Source organism: Dermacentor albipictus, chromosome 1 (assembly GCF_038994185.2).
Source record: "Dermacentor albipictus isolate Rhodes 1998 colony chromosome 1, USDA_Dalb.pri_finalv2, whole genome shotgun sequence".
Taxonomy (NCBI): Eukaryota; Metazoa; Arthropoda; class Arachnida; order Ixodida; family Ixodidae; genus Dermacentor; species Dermacentor albipictus.
In genome coordinates this window covers 83,263,465-83,283,117 of record NC_091821.1, presented here as the reverse complement: position 1 = coordinate 83,283,117, position 19,653 = coordinate 83,263,465, and the positions used below count along the sequence as shown (strand labels likewise).

Below are 19,653 nucleotides of genomic sequence, written 5' to 3'. Positions count from 1 at the left end.
CAATTCGCAGCGCAAGTAACGGCGTGTTGGACATTTGTGTGCTTACTAAAATAAAATGTAAAGAAGAAAGGAGGGGGGGGGGGAGGGCTAAGAGTTAACAGCCTGTTGGTTTAATTGCATACCACATTTAAAGTAGGCCTAGGTCTCACGCTTACATGCGGGTTGCCTTGGCGACAAATATTCTGTCAACATACAAAATCTCGGCGTCAGTGAACGGAGTCCGCCGGCTCTGGTTTCTAAATGCCAACTCCTGCTGTTCGCGTCTTCCCCGTATCATGTTTGCCACTGACGCCGTAGCACATTCGTGGAGGTAGCGTCCGCGGGGGGAGAGGGCGGAGTGTTGCGCGGACCCTGCTTCCCACCTGACCCCTTTCCGTGGAGGGGCCGCCATTGTGGACAGAAGATGCCGGGTCGACGCCGGAGGGCGAGGAGGTGGCCCCTGATTCGCATGCGGCGGCGCTTTGTTTCGGCAGCGCAGCTCTTCGCCGCCGGGCGCACTTGGTGAAAGTCAGTGGGCCATGACGCGCCGCAGGTGGCGCCGGCGGCTTTGTTCCCGCCGTGCGCACTGTGGGCCATTGAGCTCCCTCTCTTTTGTGGACGGCGCGCGAGCTGCCGCAGACCGTAAGTCGAGGCGCGGAACGAACAAGAGAGACACCATGAATGAATGGGCTACGACTCTGTGCACCGAGAAGCAACCCGTGCAGGGTTTGAGATGCGGCGATACGTGCAGAAGGCGCTGGTCAATTTCTGCTGTTTCTCTCTCTCACTCTTCCGCCCTCTGAAGGAGAGCAGCGTTTCATGGAAGCTCCCAGCCGTAACCGCAGCGAGGAACGGAAGCGCAATCAATAGGCAGCGCGAAAACGCAGGGCGTCGAAGGTTCACCCGAAGGCCTTTAAAGACGGTGCGCATCATGCCAGACACGGGGAACGCCAGACCGAGTGTAAACCCTGAACCGACGGCAGCCTTCCGGCGTCATTCGACCGGCAACATTCGCAGCCCAAAAGGAAACTGACAGTATAACTCGATCCGCGTAACAAAAGAATGACGCCGAGCAAATCCGCAAGAGCGTGCCACCGCAGGCCCTCTGCGCTCCCTCGCGCGGACGCGGTCGGACGAAGTGGCCCAATCGGAGACATGGCGGGCCACAGCAGCAGCGTCGGCGCGTGCCCTTCTCACTTACTCTAATTGCCGCGCTGGACACGAGAGCCAGTCGCCGTAGCTCAGCCGTGATCAGAATGCGTGTTTTGCCGGCGCTCGGCTCGCTCGTCGGGCGCACCGCGTCGCCTGCGCACACAGCCTTGCAGTGGAGTACAGCGTCCAGGGGTTGCGCCCTTTCGGCTTGCGCATGTCACGGCTAGAATACTCGTCAAGCGTGCAAATCCCCTCCCCTTCTTCCTCAGCGGTGCGGAGAAAAATGAATAAAAGAAGCGCAAATTAAATCGACCCATTCCATTGTTTTCGAGCAGCGTGCTCTCCGGGCTCGAAGATATATGTCAGTGGGCGCCAATGCACGGCGGAAAGGACACTGGATATTGCGTGATCAGCACACGGATCGCCGGTGTCCTTGATCACGCAGACGCAGCTGTGGAACGCCGCGCCAGTGAGCGGGAACAACGAGTGCCTGGGCTTTGTCGAGCTGCACCAAAGTATCCCCTGCGCTGTTTCTCTGGTTCCGCACAGTCGCTTCGCTGCGTTCCGAGTTGCGCATTAGTCGCACGCCACGGGACTATGCAATTAGCGTCGAACATTACAGTTAATTTACGCCTGTTTTACTATATGAGGCTAGATTCAACTTGACCCTTCTACAATGTCAACCTATAACAATAATTTGAAGGCCAAAAGAAAACTAAACCCTTAGTAACTTGGCCCTTCCTGACAGGCATCATATGGGTTTCATTTGCACATAAAGGTCAATAACTATGGAATGCATGTGATTGAAATAATGAGGAATGCTTGAAGCACTCACTTTCCTCAGACTGTGTGAAAATAGAACCAACTGCCGAACAAATGTGTCGATGGAGTTAGCCAAACGCAGTCCTCGACCTTCGTCTCCTACGAGCTTTCAATAGTAGCTCGAGGCGGTGCTTACTGCTTGAGCGTTTATCGTGAGTAAAGAATTTTTTATTTAGTTGCTTCTTTTCTGCTCGTTCCGATACCAAAACACTACCTGCCGAAACTGTTCCTTTTTGTCTCTTTCTAGATATCTTACACGTAATGTGCTGACATTCTTCGTATCATACTTAGCTATTATGTCATACCTTGGTCCAGCAAAGGATCCATAATGTCTTCGAATAAATAATTATAATTAAAACGTCCGTCTTTCTTAATTTACTGTTGGCTCGAATGCCTCTTAGATTGGGTGGGAAAGACTTGGTGTCATCGCTAAAAAAAAAGTGCTGCTTTGAATAAACGTTTCTGAAGATGTGCGAGTCGGAATATAAAGCAAGAACATAAAATTTGCCTTTCGTTCTTCTTCTCATCATCATCATCATTATTATTATTATTATTATTATTATTATTATTATTATTATTATTATTATTATTATTATTATTATTATTATTCGCTAAGAAAAATCGCTCAAAAGAGAAGTGCAGTACACAGAATGCGAGTGCTACATCACAAGGACAACGTAGCAGAAAAAGCTGCACTTTCAAAACAAAGAAAAACAAAGCAACCATTCGTAGAGAACCGGTGCTGGGACGTGTCTATCGGGTTTCTACCAGGTGCGCCAGCTCGCGTGCAAAAGAACCCTTCCAGGTTTCAGGACGGCTTTCGGAACCGCACGTCCGAACCCGTGACGATGAACAGGCGCAGGACTGCCTCACAAGCTCCTCCTCTGCGCGCTCGGTTTGCCACGGGGGCACTCGCAGGGGGCACGTAGAGACACACGGTGGAGGAGGTTCGTTTGCCTGCGCGCAGCGGAAAGGAAACGGGCAGCACGCGACTTGAAACGCGCGCTGGTTCCAAGGACCTGTTCCACGAGAAGCGCGCACACGCCCTGCGGCTGAGTCATCCTCGCCGAGACAAGCGTGGACGCACGCGAGACAGAGGCGCGCGACAAGGCACGAATTAAGTCGGCAAACGGCACACGCTGCGCTTTCGCCACCGCGACAGCGGCCGCACAGAGCCGAGCATTGTTCCAGGCGTTTACGTACGACAGGGCTGGATAATGGATTCGGGTGTTTCCGCCAAGGCGCGACGGCACCTTCGACGCCAAGGGCGTCACTTGCGAACCGCCCCTCGGAGGCACGACGGCGGGCAACGCTTCAAAAGGGCCCGTGACAAGATGTCTTTTTCGGCGTCTCCCGAGAGACGCCGAATGAAACGCACGCTAGAAGACAAGGAGAAGACCTCCACAACCGAAGCTGTGACGCGTACGGCTGTTGTACAGCACAGCTGCTCTCTATGCAAGCGCATCGCTCCCGCGCGGTCGTTTTCACTTGAAGAAGAAAGTCTGCCTGGCTTTCCAGCGGTCGTATTTTTTAACGATCACTCTTTTTCGCCCTTCCGTCATTGGCTCGAACGTCGCCGCACCACCGTTATCGTTGCAAGAACGACCACTCAACGCGACACATAAAATGGAAGGTTACAAAATATGGTCACAGACCACCACAGTGTACAGCCTTTTCTCAAAAATCTTCCGGGCCACTGCGCGCGTAAAGCTGATGCTGGACTGTGCTGTGCAGCTCGTGTGCTACTGCTGACGCTACACAGTTGTGCAGGGTGAGGACAAGAAGAGATGCACGTACGGCCCGATATCAGCTCTCTGGTTACGGGCTGAGTGGTCCAGGAAATTGTTAACTGGGATGTCGTCGCGACCAGAAGCGAGGAAATATTTGCCATTTGAGCTCTCTGATTTTAGTGACTTATGCTTATTTTACTGTAGAACCAGGAAATATCACGGAGCGTTCTTCCGAATAACCCCATTTTCCAATACGCAACAGTTAAGCATTACTTTAAAGCGGCGACAGAGTGACGCCTAGAAACCTTATGGGGATACTTTGCGGTCTCTTTACGTATTTTACTATCGGCGTCAGCGGCATCAGTCAGTCGCTGCTATCTCTTCCCTCCTCCCTTTATCGTGTTGTCCGCTTGCTGCGCGCGCTTCTGCCCCCATCGTTTGCCGCTGGGTGTACACGCCGCCCCCCTCCCCCCTCTTCCTGCGAGTCTCCGGTTGTCAAAGCGCCGGCTCGAACTTAATTCCTTTCTTCGCTCCTCCTCCAATGCAACCCCTGTGCGGTGGCAATCAGAGAGCCAGATCGGTGGCGGCGGATCTGTATATGTGCACCGCCCGAGCCGAAATTGCCGCTGCCGTTCGCCCTGTGCGGTGGCAATCAGAGAGCCAGATCGGTGGCGGCGGATCTGTATATGTGCACCGCCCGAGCCGAAATTGCCGCTGCCGTTCGCCACTGCGAAATTATCTGCCAGTTCTTTCTGAGCCATGAGCGAGACGAACGATGGAAGTCCTCCGTCTGCTGCTGCTGCTGCTGCTGCTGCTGCTGCTAAACGAGCTGCCAGAGCAGAGGTCCAGCGCCGTCGCCGTCAGAATCCAGAGGTGCGTGCCGCCGAAGCAGAAGCTTACCGTCGCCGCCGTCGAGATGATCCAGGAGTACGCGTCGCCGAAGCAGAGGCTAAGCGCCGCCGCCGAGAAGACCCTGCCGTTCGCGCCGCCGAAGCGGAGGCTCATCGCCGCCGTCGAGAGCAACCAGCAGTAAGCGAGGCTGAAGCATGTGTTGCCCGATTTCTTTCCCTCAATCTATCGAAAAGGTGAAACAGCTTATTTGCTGCGCTCAAATTTCGCATTAGGAAGTAACGTAATCGTCGGTAATTTTTTTTTAATTCTTCTGGGCGCGCAATGGAAAGGCTGCGAGAGCTCGCGTCGCTCTGCGGGCGACCGCCTGCAGCAAGACCGCCTCGTGACCACGGAAGGCGCACATTCATTCGTCCGCTCGCCGCCAGAGCCGTGCGTCCTCGATCCTCGCGCGTGTTGCGCAGTCAGCAACTCAACAATCGCTGACCCCGCGGACCCTGAAGCGTGCGCAATATGCGTACTGTTCCTACAGAGCCAAGCGGAGTTGCTTGCGTGTTGACAAACGCGCCATCGTCAGACCTCTCTGTTCGCCGGGGCGGTGGACAGCCGCGGTATTCAGTCCACGCCGGCTCTCGGCGCGTCTGGTAAACCAGAGAAGCTTTCCGCGTCCAAAATGAGAACGTCGCGCGTCCTGGCGCCCGCAATATGCAACGATGGTTAATGCTTGGCAGTTTGTTTTCGTGTTTCCCAGCTGCTCTGCGTTTTTGTCGAGCCTCCGCGAGTTCTCGTTCGCTACAGCCGCAGATTTCATTTGCAAGCTTGCGTTCCTTGGTCTCGGGCACGAGACGTGGGTCGTGTCAGTCATTATTAGTCGAAGTACGTCTCAAACAAAGCGCGCCGTATATTGCCGCCGGCGGGAAGCCGCCGTTGGCTCTTCACTTTGCGCCCATGGGGAGAGAAACCATTGTTCGGCTCGCCGGGTCCCACGGGTGCCTTCTCCTGTGCAGCCACTTTCGCTGCCCGATGCTTCCGCCATTGTCGACCGCCCGTAGCTGCGCCCGGCCTCGTTTCACAAAACACCCAAGAGACAAATTATCATTGCGGGTTGATCTTCGAGACGGCAGCAATTGCCGATATAGGGTCGGCCGAGATCGGTGAAAGATGAGAACGGCTGTGAACTTTCCTGCGCAAGCATTAATTATGACCGCGCAGGCGGAAGGAAGTACGACAGCGAAGCAGGCGGCCACCAATTACGCGCGTCTTCCTCCTCCAGGTCGCTGTGAAACCGTCACAAAGCGGTGCATGCATGCGCTAGCTGCTTGAGAAGCACCGGCTTTACAGGAGGCGTTCGCCTTGTGTGCACACATTCGGGCAGGGAAGGCACTTGGTCGCTACCCAATGCCCTTGTGCGTCCTCAGGGGGGCAACACAAACGCAGTCTGCACAATTTCATTCGACCAATGAAACCGGTGCGGTTCATCCTGCTCTATCGACATCCGTGCACTCGAGGCCCCTTCTAAATGCGTAGAAGTGCGTCTTCAGCTCAACTGAACGCGCTCTGCTTAAGATACGATCGCGTCGGATACATTTTCTGCTTAGCACACGCGCACAGCCTGACTGTGAAATCCCATTCCAAATTGAAGGTTAGAAACGTTGCACAGTCACATTTCATACACAATCGCGAGGCCGCGCTTACGCAGAAAGTAGCTCGGATGGCATTGAATACGCCAAAGGGGAAACAGGGGCCGAATTCACAAATATTTTACAGGGAAGCTGTATTTGCCTAGGCGAAACGCTCGTGGCCCGACCACAGAAACCCTACTGCGGGGGTATGAGCATTCATTCGTCTTACGTGACGGACGGACGGACAAATTTCTCGTTGAGTCGGCATAGAAATGTACGTATTATTGGAGGGAAGGGACGGGATTCATTTGGCATCTACTGTCAAGTCAGGGACAGGATTTTACCGTTAGCCTTTAGAAGAAAAGCATACAATCATCGCAGTCTACGAATACTAATTACGGGGCTGAAACTTGGGGGACAACATAGAACAGATAACCGTGGGGGTCTATTTATAGTAGAGTAGCAATGGGTTACAAAGGGGAAGCAGTCGCTGTCGAGGACTACAGATAATTGGACGGCTGGGATAGGATTAGCTTGAGTTACTGTGTAGGCTCACTTTAGGGAGCCTATACAGTAACCCTAGTTTTAGGGAAGTTGCGGGCACGTGAAAGAGTTGGCTGGTGGCAAGATAGACCTGATTAGAGATCACTGAGAGAGGGCCTGCGTCCGCCCCGCGTATCCCCGTAACCATACGATAGTAGTACTATTTATACTATACTGCAGCCACAGCACTGTCGCTTCTGTGGCCAAGTCATATAGTCATAACATGTCTTCTGTATCTTCGAACAAGCAGTGTCTGTGACGGTACGTCGACGCTGTCGGCCTTGCCTCACCAATCTGATTTGACCGGCGCTACAATAACTTGTTCGCACTCCGTTTCAACGCCGCGCGTGCAGTAGGTGAGTAAAAAGAAATAGTCATCGTCCAGCCGAGTGTGTCCATCGTTTTCCCCTAACGGTCGGAATCGGCAGGGCGCCACGACTTCGCGGTCGGGTCGCCAAAGAAGGCCCTCTGGGGCCGCGTGAGGTCGCCGAGGTGACCCCACCGGTGGCACGGGCCGGAGACGGTGCTCGTGGCCAGACTGGCCTCCTCCTCCTGAGCGATTCGGCGTGGCCGCCCGCGTCATTTCGCAACGGTTCCCCGGAACTGGTTCTCTTCGCGGAAATCGCCAGCCTCGTCGATCGCTTCTCCTCGCCGCGTCGTTTGTTCCTCTCGCTGCCCGTAAAACGAGGAAGATTCGCCTTGCGGCGCGTCCACGCCGCCGCGCGGATGCCGCCAGAGGCCCTCTCGCGACGACGGAAACGCCCCGCCGGTCGCGCGACCGGGCGCACGCACACGGCCCCGGGCGCATCAGAACCGCGCATTCCTATCGGACCGCGCTCCGCAGCATCTTTGGCGGCCAAAGGAATGCGCAGCCTTGGCTGGCGCAGTTCGCACCATCGAGACCCGACGCTCCATCGTGGCGGTTCACACGTCGGTGGCGTGCGCAACACAACGGGTGCGTCGCGACAATTCGGGGTGAACTGCGGCTGATTCCGATAGAAAACAAAAATGGGGGGAAAAAAAACGACGGAAAAGTATATGAAAATGCTCAAGCACCCTTCGCATGCCAGGGAATGTGCCTTCGACTATAGGAGCAGCCAAATTTATAAAAGGAACGCGGGACGGAGGTCGAAAGGCCCGGCGGCGACAATGCCGCCACTTTTGTCAAGCGCCCTTATTTTCCCGAAGGATCGAGGGGTCTTCCTTGAAAAGCGCGCAGATGCGAGAGAGCGCCTTCAGTCCCTTTGTGCGATTCGTGCATTGGGGCCGCACCACGGCTATGACTCCGATGACTCAACAACGGATTGCGTACCAAGTTTCTGGTAAATTCTTGTCCACGAAAGATGAAAAAAGGAAGAAACTTGGCTTGTGCATCAAATTCCTGTTTGTAGATTCAAAATTTCGTCCTGTCCTGCTTTTTCTTTTTCCTTTCATTTTGTTTCCCCCCTCCCCCCTCTTTCTCTCGGCAGACAGAATATGGCCGGTTCGACGCTCGGTTTAATACTGAGGAAATATCGGGCACTGCTGCCGAGCGCAATCAGTGGAAAAGTAAGAATATACCTCTTGAAAGGCAACGCAGTATGGTATGGTATGGTAATAATGAAGTCCTGCAGATCGTGAGTGGCTCGGGAATTTTCTCATGCGCAATGATAACCCCAGGAAAGCAAGGTGGTAACGATGAAAAAAAATAATGATAATAAATAAAGGAACGCGACAACGCGGGAGCCCGCGAGTGGTCCAATGTCGGCAAAAATAGGCACAAGCCCGAGAAGAGAACACGCGCGCGCCTCTCTGCCGAGGAGGAGACGACTGCCGCGTGACCCGCTCTCGTCCCGACCGAGTGCGATCCCCTAGGGCATCGATGTGCTCGCCTTCTATTGTAAGTCTAGTGAGTTCGCACTTATTTCTACCAGTAATGGTTGTTGATTGAACACAATGGCTGATCCTAATGATTCAACACCATTCCTAATGGTTGCTGACTCAACAACCATCACTGGTAGAAATAAGTGCGAACTCACTAGACTTATAACAGCAGCCGAGCAGATCGATTCCCTGAAGGATTCACGTATCAGCAAACCGTCATTGGCTCTCTCTGAAAAAGAACTGAAATTTTTGCGCCTGGCTTAACGTATCGCTTACAAAAATGTTTCGCTCTGACTCATGTTGGCTGAGTGTATAAATACGACCTGGTTTTCGATAATAAACATTCTTGGAAGTTAGCGGCGCTGTGTGTGTACCTGTGTGTATTCTTTAATCCCGTCTTTTAATCGCGCTACCATACACCCCTTGAAGATGCATTACCAACAAGCCCACATGGCAACCCTCTTGAACCAACTGCTTATTTGCTTGTAATTTTGAAAACTTACAATAAACTGCATTTTGTTTGTGCTGCTTATAGCGTACTGTTCTTTACGCATTTTTTTGTGCTCTCATCGATGCATCTCTTGCTTCTTCCTCTTCTTTTTTTTATTTTTCTGCAATCTTGCTGATGGCCATTTTTGTTGCTTGCTTTTATGTCAGACCGAATGGTTGTTGGTTGTTCTTTTTTTTTTGCATACGGTAATCAACATCTACATCTTTGACTTGAAGATAAATTTTGACTCACAGCTTCTTGCAAAATGTACCAGCAAACAGTCCGTACGCAACCTTGGGTTTTTCTGCATGGGGTTTGGGAGTGATGCGGTAGCGGACTCGCTGACCGAAAGCAGCACCCCAACCCCGAGTAATCTCTCAATGGCGGCCTGATAAAGCAACTGCCGCAAGAGAAACCTTGCACGTGAACAGCAAAATGTCTTGCCTTCTACGTAAAGACACGCGAAACGCCGGCGCAGATACGTATATGTTACACTTCTGTGCTTAGGGTCGAGGCGATGTCCTACGCAGCATGCATGTGACGGCGCCAAATTCGCCTTCAGAGGCGGCTCCTACAAAGAGCTCTCCGCGTACGGCTGCACATCCATCCACCAGAGCTACTCAACCGCATAGGTACAGGACGAGGCGACACGAAGAACGTCGCACAAGCCGAATTCGCATGCCCGGCGAGTCCATATTACAGAAGGACCAATGCGAATGAGGTAGGTATAGACTAACCTATAGTAAAGCAGCAACGATCGTGTGAAGCATCGGCCCAAATTCGCTCATAGTGGGAGAGGCCCCGAGCGGCTTGTGACCACTCCAAGCATACAACAGCTTCGGGCGCCACTTCATCACAAGGTGACTCCGGCACCTGTTGGATCTTCTATCTCGAGCCTTCGGTATAGCAAGCTGCGAGCCTTTACAACTTGGCACGCGTCCGTCAGAATTACAGAGGACGCTGAGCCCGCATGATGCCCCGCCGCGCGTCGTGCACAGAACGGAACGGTGACTACCCCTGCCCCCCCCCCCCCCTCCTTCGTCCCTCTATCCCGCCGCCAGCACGCTGCTACGGCCGAATTCCAGCCCGCGGCGGGACGTAATGCTCCGAAATCGCTCGACGGCGTGGCCCCCTTCGTGGCCCCACGGATGACGAGATCGGCCCCGGGGACGTCACGAAGTGGTCGTCGTCTCCTCCTTTTTGCGACTCCGCAGGCGCTTCCATAAATTAGCGCTTTCGGGCGAACCACAGCGCGTGTCTTATCTATGCCCTCACGGAAGATGGGGGGTGGGGAATAAAAAAAACGGCGCAGGTTCGACATTTTAGATGTCCTCGCTCGGCTCGGCATTCGCTTCTCGGAACAAATACGACGTATATCACGAACACTCACTAGAAACGTGGGAAGGGATGAGGGGCCGACGTATACGCTTTGCATGACAAACGCTCCGCTAGAAGCGACAAACTAACGGAGATCCCTCTCGAGTGACATCAGATGTGACAACGGAAGCCTGCTAAGCTCACGGTCAGACGCGAGCAGCTTCCAGTGATGTGTGCCCATGTCACTAGAGGAGGAAGATTTACCAACCTAGCTTGAGAAGCAATAACTACTTGTATTTCCACTAAAAGGGCCCCCAAAACTCAATACTGAATGTTATGTTCGAGCGCGCGCACTCAAAGCTGCAAGTGATTATTGCTGAAACGCGCTACTCTATAGGTCGATAAGCGAAACTCGCAAACAAATCCGGCCCGCTGCTCCATTGTTGTCTTACGCTGAGATACCAACGCTTTGCTTTCCCTCTTCCGAGCACCTGTCGCTCGGGTTTAACGATTCCGAACGTGGTGCGGCCGAGCGAAATGTGCGCCTAATGCAGCGCAGCGCAATTAATGCCCTGGAAATATTGCGCCCATCATTTACTCTATTATTAATCTTTCTTTTACTGCGGTGGTAGCGAATAAAATAATGCAGCTGCAGGATGCATGGATAACGATTATATGACGATAGTGGCTCATTTCATTTTGCCAAACGACGGGCTGTGCGTCAGCAATGGTGTGTCTGTATATGCGAGCATATATATACAGGGACACTAGTTAGCACGAGAGCGCATGCAGTGCTGGCCAGGGAGCGTTCAGACAATGCGTATTCTTCGGGAGACCTTTCGATGAATTGGCACATTTACCAAACGCGTCAGCTACGGCGTTTACCCAAACTGTGTGCGCGGCCGTTCCCGTGTCCTCCCCGTTAGTTCGTGGGCTTTGACAATATCGCGAGCGTTGTCTGAAGATGCCAAGGAAGGCACGTGAACAGGCGTAGTCGTGTGAAGCAAGGCCTCCCGCTGCAGCGACCGCGCGCTATTCGAGGGCTTGAAGGGTCGGGGTGCGCACAAGTTTAGCAGAGTAGACGCCAGCCGTCAGTGGGCCACAGCCCTCCGTTCTCGTTTCTCATGTGCAGTTCACGACTTTCAACCGGTTGACGACTGCATACACGGTGGACGACGTGCTGCCGGAGCGTGCAGCAAGAACGAGTCACTGGAATTCCTTTCTCGCCAGCCTGGCTCCATTTAGACGCGCTTCTGACAACGCCTCTTCCTTCTCCCGCAGCTATTCGTACACGAAAAAAGAAGTACGACGAATAACAAAAATTGTAGCTCCAACAATTGGTGTCAGTGGGTCGGAAAAAGTCTGTGCTCGCAATAGAGGAGACACAAAATACTGTGAACTCCTTTGTGCGCGGGGAAATAAAAAAAAAGGGGGGGGGGGGGGGGTGTTACATTTTTTAAATCTTGTTGCTGTCTAATTGCTGTTTACTACAATCGCTTTCGTGGGATAGTGTGCACGTATATAATGGTTTGTCCTGCAAAAATGTCCGAAGGTGACTACAAATGTTGCAACGCCACGAGCGCCTTATAGAGTAACCACGCGGCAAGATTCCTTGGTGCAGTGTAACTGATAAATCAACCGCGGTATAATATGACCGGTCGTGACTATAATACAGCCAACGATAACAGCGGCTTTCATTAGTCGGCGCACTGAAACACAGCCTTAAGTATTTTCATGTCCCTGTATGGCTGATAAGCTTCGTGACAAATTAGCGACATCATCGGCTTCTGAATTGTGAGACGCCAAGTCCCGCCATAATGCACCAGAAAACAAAAAAGCCTTGACGTCGTATGAAACAAAAATGAGTAATAATGAGAATATTTTAAAGAAGCGGCAGCGCAAAACGGTACAGTCGTGATTCCTCGCGAATTCGCCCGCAGGCGTCGCCGTCCCACAGAGGTGAAGCAATACCAGTCCGCCACCAGTCGAGATCATGTGATAGGCGATTGTTGGCGCGCGCTCCGCCCGGGAGGCTGACAAGCGACTGATAAAAATACGGCGTCCAATAACACGCAGTGTAGTCTGCAGGGCAAGTGCGTCACAGTCCGTCAGAGACGCGACAGCCGACGGCGTCGCGTAGCTGCGACGTCACTGTTGCGTCTGCGAACGCGTCGACTTGGTCGGCAGGTGCGCGCGCACGTCTCGGATAGCCGCGCATGCATCGGCCCATTGTTCCGACCCGCGTTGGGTATCCATCCACTGGACTGGGTTACACAAACGCGACAGGTGCCACGGGCACCTTCGAGAGATCGGGTTTCCGATGAATGCCCGGCCGCATAGAAAACAACCGGCGACAGGCGTTGCTCTGCGAGCTGACAGAATCTCGGCGTGGTATGAAACCAACAGGCAAGCGCAGATGCGTTAACAACGAGGGACATTCCCCGCAAAGCGCGGAGGGGAAGGAGGCTATGAAGGCGGCGCAGAGCGCGATTGACGTTCTTTGAAACGGTGCGTCTGAATCGTCAAAATAGGCGGCTGCGTGCCTTCTGCTCGAATGCACAGTCAGCCACTAAAGTTTACGGGACACAGCAGACAGAGCGGAAATTCACATTTGCAGTGGAATTCATCCCGGAATCGCAGAGCCTGGGGCCAGAACGACTAATTCAATATTTCTATGCTTTCAGCCCTTGGCTCCAACGTCGCCGGCTTGGCACCGTGGGTGATGGTAAAATGAAATGTATAAGCTAGAAAATATGGCCCCTGAGCTCTCCGTGTGCGTCACACTTGAATCGAAGGAGCGTGCGAGTGAAGAATGGGAAGAATAGACACTGCTTAAGAGGCCGACACGGCGCCGGTAATTAAGGTGCGCTAATTTACGCGAGGAGGCTTCCCGCTATGACGAAGTCGGCCGCCAGAAACAATTTGCGCTGCTGACATAACGCCTAGAATAAATCCGAAATGAAATCATCGCCAAGGTTGCGCCGCCGCGCCGCAACGCGTTTCCATGGCAGCATCTGCGCGTTGCTATCGGCTATACGTGCGCGCAGCTCCCGTGTGTGCAGCCGGTCGTGAGTCACCGGCGGTAAAGGGCCGGCCAACTACTACTCGTCCATGACGCCAATGGAAACACAATGCAGCAGGCGACGCAGCTGCTGGAAGCAACGCTGCGCGCGGGCCACCTGCTGCTCCCGACGGGGGGGACACCGGCCGCGCTCCGAGAGAGCGATTACTCCTTCGACGTCACTCCCTACAAATAATGCTGCGATGTCTGAGCAGCAGCTATGGGTTCACGCGTCTGCTCAGATGTGTCGGCAGCAAGGCCGAGGTTCTCGCTCCATGGACACTAGGCCCACGGCTATCGCTCCACGAATACATATATACCACCCGCGTTTACTACTTTTCTGAACAGACATTTTTTTTCTTTCTTTAGTCGCCTATAGAAGATAGCGCTGGTTCGACTTCCTGGTAACCAGACATGACTTCTTCTTTGCTGAACATGCGGATTTCTGGAATAGGTGTAAATTACGTGCTCGAGAAATCGCAGTGTCCAGATTAAAGGACACACATTCAAGTCGCGGAATTGAGCAGTGGTGAAGTCATGTCTGCTTAGCAAAAATCAAAGACTATCATTAAATTTGAGATTCCCGACCTCGAAGTGTGCTACGAAGCGCAGTTCGGGTCGATAATAAGTGTAACGCTGATGTATTTTGTAGCACATTTCAAGAACGGATATCTCGAAACTGTTGCTTTGGATACTTGCGAAGCAGACGTCACTTCGCTGTACTGCGTGGTTTAAATCTCAGCATGTGTCCTGCAGTGAATAAAGGTAATGAGTGACCCTTTTCTAATTAGCTACCCGGACACTGCGATCTTTGAGGTGGGTAATTTTTTTGTCTCTGACAGCAATTCACTTGAAAAGGCTGAAGAGCGCTAACTTCCACAGACGTTTTTCTTTTTTTTTTAGAAGTATGTTTCAGCTGAAAAAGGAAACACGGTATATGTATAAGCTCACTATCTTTGGGGAAAACTAATTCGCACTCTGAAATAATTATGTGCAAAAAGCGCTCTCACTTTCTTTTCCATTCCGTTCAAACTGCCACCTGTAGAAGTTGCACATTTCGCTCGCGCAATGCCATTGTTCTGATTAAGCGCGAAAATATATAAACTGGGTAAAGACGTTTCACCTAAAGCAAGACATCATCGGACTATGTCTGAGAGAGAACGTCAAGGTAATACAGAGACTGGTAGCAATAGAGATTCTCGGTAATGCTCACACGAAGTGCACTGCAAAGGAGTACACCGGAAAGTTTTACACCTTTCGATGCGCATTTTTTGTCCCAATTTACAACTACCGTTTTTACAGTGCAACTCTTTCATTTTTTTTTTAACTGACGTGAAACACCGGTTCGTTTCCCTGCTAAGTGCGTGACGGGAAAGCATTTGTCATAAACCGGCCAAGGAAGCACGTGCACACGAGAGTACATCGGAAATGGTGCAATGCGTACGTTATAATTTACACAGTATTGTATCTCTGGAGAGACAATTGTCATCTCTCTGTGACACACTGTTTCCTGGCTGCTGCTAAACCACATGCTGCGGCAGCGCCGGTCTCGGACAAAGCTGCCCCAGCAGCAGCGATAAGCACAATCAGTAAATTAAACTGGATAGAAGTACAGCGGAAACAACTCAAGAAAGGGCAAACATTTTGATCAATCTTTCATTTGTTTGTAATCAAGCATTGCACTCATTTTACCTTCCGGTAATCAAACAATGAACACCAAGCTTGAGAAGTCAAGCATCTCGACAGTGATTTTGGATTCGGGTACCTTGATATTGGATGGTACTGACTGCCGTTACCACGGCGGCTTAATTATGAACGCCGAGAGGCTAGCCTTAAGAACGAGCTCAAGCAGCCTGACAGCAAGGCGTCTAGAAAACGAGCAAACATAGACCTAAAAAGAAAATAGGAAGCGCCGAAAAACAGCGCGGGCCGCCCGTCAAATGCCACCCCAGACGGAGCGCGGCTTCCCCCACCACGGGGCCAGAAACCGGTTTCCGGACAGGTAGGCATCACGGCGGCAAGAAGCCGCCCGCGGGCTTGGAGAAGCATCTAGCCCCGGACGGCAATGCCGTTATCACCTGCCAATGTGAGTTTGGCTTCGGCTGTACAACTGTAGACGAAACAATGAAGATTTATGTGAACACTGCGGCACCACGCATGCCAGGTACAATTAAGGAGGATGAGAACGGCCATGTGACAAGCAAGTGAAGCAAGCTGACGAAGAAATCAGAAGCACCGCTCCATACCCATTTAATTAAAAACAAGAGTTCGCTCTCCACATTAGGTTTTCGTCGGAACTGTGAAACTTGGACAGTTGCCCGCCGAAAACAACACGAACGACTGCACTCGGAAAACGATGAGCGGTGTACAGGTGCAGAGGCGCAAAACGCGGAAGAAGTCAAACGCAAGACGAAATGAGGCTTTTCCGTCTCGAGTTAAAGGTTCCTCCACGTTTGCGATAACAGAAATCATATCCCGCGGTTGGCGCGATTTGAGTGAAGTGGGTCGACTCGTGCTCATGCTTTACTACTTCGAGGTGCAACATAAATTCTGCTGGGACGACGATTAGGGAGAGTTGACGCCTTCTTTTTTCATTTAGACAACAAAAATATGTCTAGCAAATTGCTATGCCAGCAAATTGCTATGTCATAGTTCTCGCTGGTATCGTAAAGTCTACGTCAATTATTTCGTGCATCACGAGCAGCTTACCTGAGGCTGTCGCTGAGTGAAAGCGGTGCGGCGTGTCCCAAGGAGACACGTATCCAGAGGCACGGAGGTCCATCGCGGCAATTTCAGTTCAGAACGAGCCAACGGCACAATTGACAAGCAGAGAACGCGCCGTCCTAAGCCCGTCAAGAGCAGTTCCCGCAGACGCTCACCGAGCAGGTGCAGCAGTTCCGATCAGGTAGCTTGGGAGGTGGCACTACGACACGGACAATCCTCTTAGGAACAGCACAACGAATTAAACTCGACCGGCGCGCCGGTAAGAATTCGGGCACTTGTTCGAAGAATAAGTCTCGCCTTCTTCTTCAAAAGAACGCGTAGCACACGAACGTTCCGTGAGCGCGATACAGGGACGCAGCGCCGTCGGACGGGAGCACGCGACACGCGCACAGGGGAGAACACTTGCGAGGTAGCCTAGCCAGCCGTGCGCTCGTGGCTCGTACAAGGCTCGTACGCGATGTCACGTTGCCGCGTTTTTCGCCCTCTCCGCTGTTTCCCTTTCCGCAAAATTTCCGAGAGGTTCCTCCACGTGCCTCTCTCTCCGGTGTGCCGGCCCGCGGATTCGGTGGGAGCGCCGTAGCGCTTCGCCTTCTTTCTCACACGTAGTTTGTGACGTCAAAATGGCGGGAGAGACAAGCAGCGCCCCGCCGCGTGACGCTTTGGCAGTAGAAAACAGCGCGGCGCCCTTCGAATCTCGGCAGCGCACGGCAGGCCGTGAGCGAGACGCTCCGCGCAGGTGTTATTTTTATTTCCCTCCTCCCCGGGTGGACTGCTTACCTGTCCGACTCTTCTTTGCAGCGCGGGGCCCCCGCGAGCTCCTGAAAAACCGGTTTCACATTGTTTTGCCCGCAGGGAAGGAGGCTGACCCCCAAGGAGGAGAGATCTGGTCTCCCTTGGGCCTGTGGATGTTTTGAAGTTGCTTTTACGTTCGCGCGCGCGCTGACTGTGCTGTTCGCTGGCTCCTCCTAGACGGCGACTGCAAATGCAGCCATGCATCTCGGAGAAAGCCTGCTGTGCGCGGGAAGGAGGGGAGTAGGAAGTTTGTGGGAGCATGGGGGTACCTTTCTTGGAAGCAAAAGAATAACACGGGACGGGAGCTTGAGAAAATGGAAAAGGAAAGAAAGGAAAGAATACAAACGGAAACAAAATAACCTCTAAAAAGCCTAGAAAAGTTCAGACCTCTCGACGCGCACAAAGAGCTCAATACATTGGTGGAGAAGGGACTGTCACCAACAGGAGCTTCAAAACATGTCGCAATGTCAGCGTTGAACAGCGCACAAATGAGGCAGTAAACACAAGAGCTAATGCAAGCGCCTTCTCACCGCGTTCACCCACTTTCCCAATACGCAAATACCGTGATGATAAAATCAGCCTTCCTGCTTTGCACTAGATTATTTGTCAGCAACTGCAAACCTGCGCTTGGCCAAGCAGCTGACTCTGCCGATCACACACATCACAGACCATGACGCGCAGTGTGAGATGTCTACGCAGCGATGTCACGAGGACGAAGGAGATATATGACGCTTGTCGAGGAAAGCATGGCGATTACAGGTATATGCGCAGGGAAGTACGACCCATATCTAGCCGCATTTAGGTGTTCTGTAACTGTTGTGTCGCAGTGGCAAAAGCCAATTCTGAAGGCCTCTGCAAAGAATCTGCCAATAATGGACGCACACCCAATGGCACAAACGGAATGGCACATACCGCATGGCTAAATAAAAGAAAATCAAGCGAATCAGAGAACACATTGAATACAATATGCTATTCCATCAATAGTTGGTGTGCTTTAGATATACTAGGGACGTGCGAATAGTGATTTTTGAGACCTAATCGAATACGAATGTAAAGTGCCAGGATCGAATCGAATATCGAATAGTTTTGTAATAATGAACAGGCGTTAACAAAATTAATATAAAACGATATTCACATCCTAGTATTCTTAAAGTGAGAAAGTGTCTGTCCTCACATAGTACGTTTTGAAGCGTTGGTTATTAAAAGCACAGATGGAGCATTAGGAGAAAATCAATTCCTCCTCATGCACAGAACTCTTCAGAGAGGGCGAACGATCGCTGTATAGCCTGTAAAGTATGGCTACCTGAGCGACGTAGCCCGCTCCTCTACGCAAGTTCTCATGCTTTATGTCTATACTATGCCCGCGGGGGCGAGAATGTACCGTACTTTCGTTCCAATTTTATGTTTAATTTGGCGCATTGACGTTTTGAAATGTCCGGAAAGTATTCAAAAAAATATTAGCACTTACTAATAGTGACTATTAGATTCGAAGACCGAATCGAATCCCTATTCGATTCGGTCGTTCGACTCGTTATTCTATAGTTTCTAATATTCGCACACCCCTAAAAGATACCCATGGTTTTATAGCATGCTAGTACCAGCGAACGGGCTCATAAATTCCTGTATGCTCACCGACTAAGTGGGACTAGTAAGTGCATCTGTCTCCCGCGTAGTAAAAAATGGAGAAATCTGTTTTTTTTTCTTATTTCAGGTACGCAATCGAAGACACATCGCGCTAACGAGGAGATGCATGATGCTAACGAATCATCCATTTAATTCAACACACATTGACCTGGTTCCCATAACATTGTAACAACACATTCGTGTGTCGTGCCTTCTTTATTTTTTATTTTTTTTTCGGGAAACTATTTCAACGTCTTTCTTTTTTCGGCCCGAAGGGCAATGTGCCAGTATATTGTATGCAGCACGCATCGCAGCATAATTTATTTCGGAAGCTTTACAACTTGAAAGCAGTGCGGATATCCTTGTGCACATTGTGCACAGCCATTGCAACCACGACGGCAAGCAGGGCAAATCCGAATGACTTAGACTAAATTCGCGATTTCTGCATAAGCTTTCTCCTCAGGGCGTCGTCGTGTAGCTACTTCGACATATATCAGCGGGTGAACGGCCACACCCTTCGCGGTAGTGAGCCAAGAGGAAGGCCACAGTTTCCAACCGGCTTTCTGTTTCCACCGCCATGTTTATGTATTCGCAACAAGACGCTTCGGCGAAGTCTATATAACTCTTAAAACCATACAGTAGAGATGAGGATGTGATGCATTACTCCGGCTATGCATTATTCGGGCACCGGTGGACATATAAACTGCGCGATAAATTACTGTTCAATTAATTGGCGTTCCCTGACTTTCTCATTTTCCTTAGGGTATATGTTGCACTCGCGAAATGGAAGCCGGTCAATGCTCAAGGCATGCGCGCTTAGTAGAAATCCTTAGACTAACACCAGTTTTGAAATATTTGTCCCCAATATCTGCCGCGAAATATTTCGGCGTTTCACATACAGTAAGCCTACGGCTTTCTGGTAAAATAAGTGGAACGTTCAAGTACAGTTCGCCGCAAATTTGCGTGTATTCGTGGGCTTCTTGCACGCTCGGAAAAACTCTCACGTAGCACGTATTGAGCAACAGACATCCCTATCGGGAGCTTTCATGTCGTCCTACAATTTTTTTATTGACACTTTTCATCTAA

The 19,653-nt window shown here is 51.5% G+C and overlaps 1 protein-coding gene across 1 annotated transcript in view; it reads right to left on the bottom strand.

Annotated features, from left to right (window-relative positions):
- ec (ubiquitin specific peptidase echinus) overlaps nucleotides 1-16,660 on the bottom strand; it is a 77,574-nt gene extending 60,914 nt beyond the window's left edge. Inside the window, exon 1 of the mRNA XM_065439160.1 lies at nucleotides 16,138-16,660. The gene's annotated coding sequence lies outside the window, so the exon portion shown is untranslated. The remainder of the gene's footprint in view (nucleotides 1-16,137) is intronic.
- Nucleotides 16,661-19,653: the final 2,993 nt, after the last annotated feature.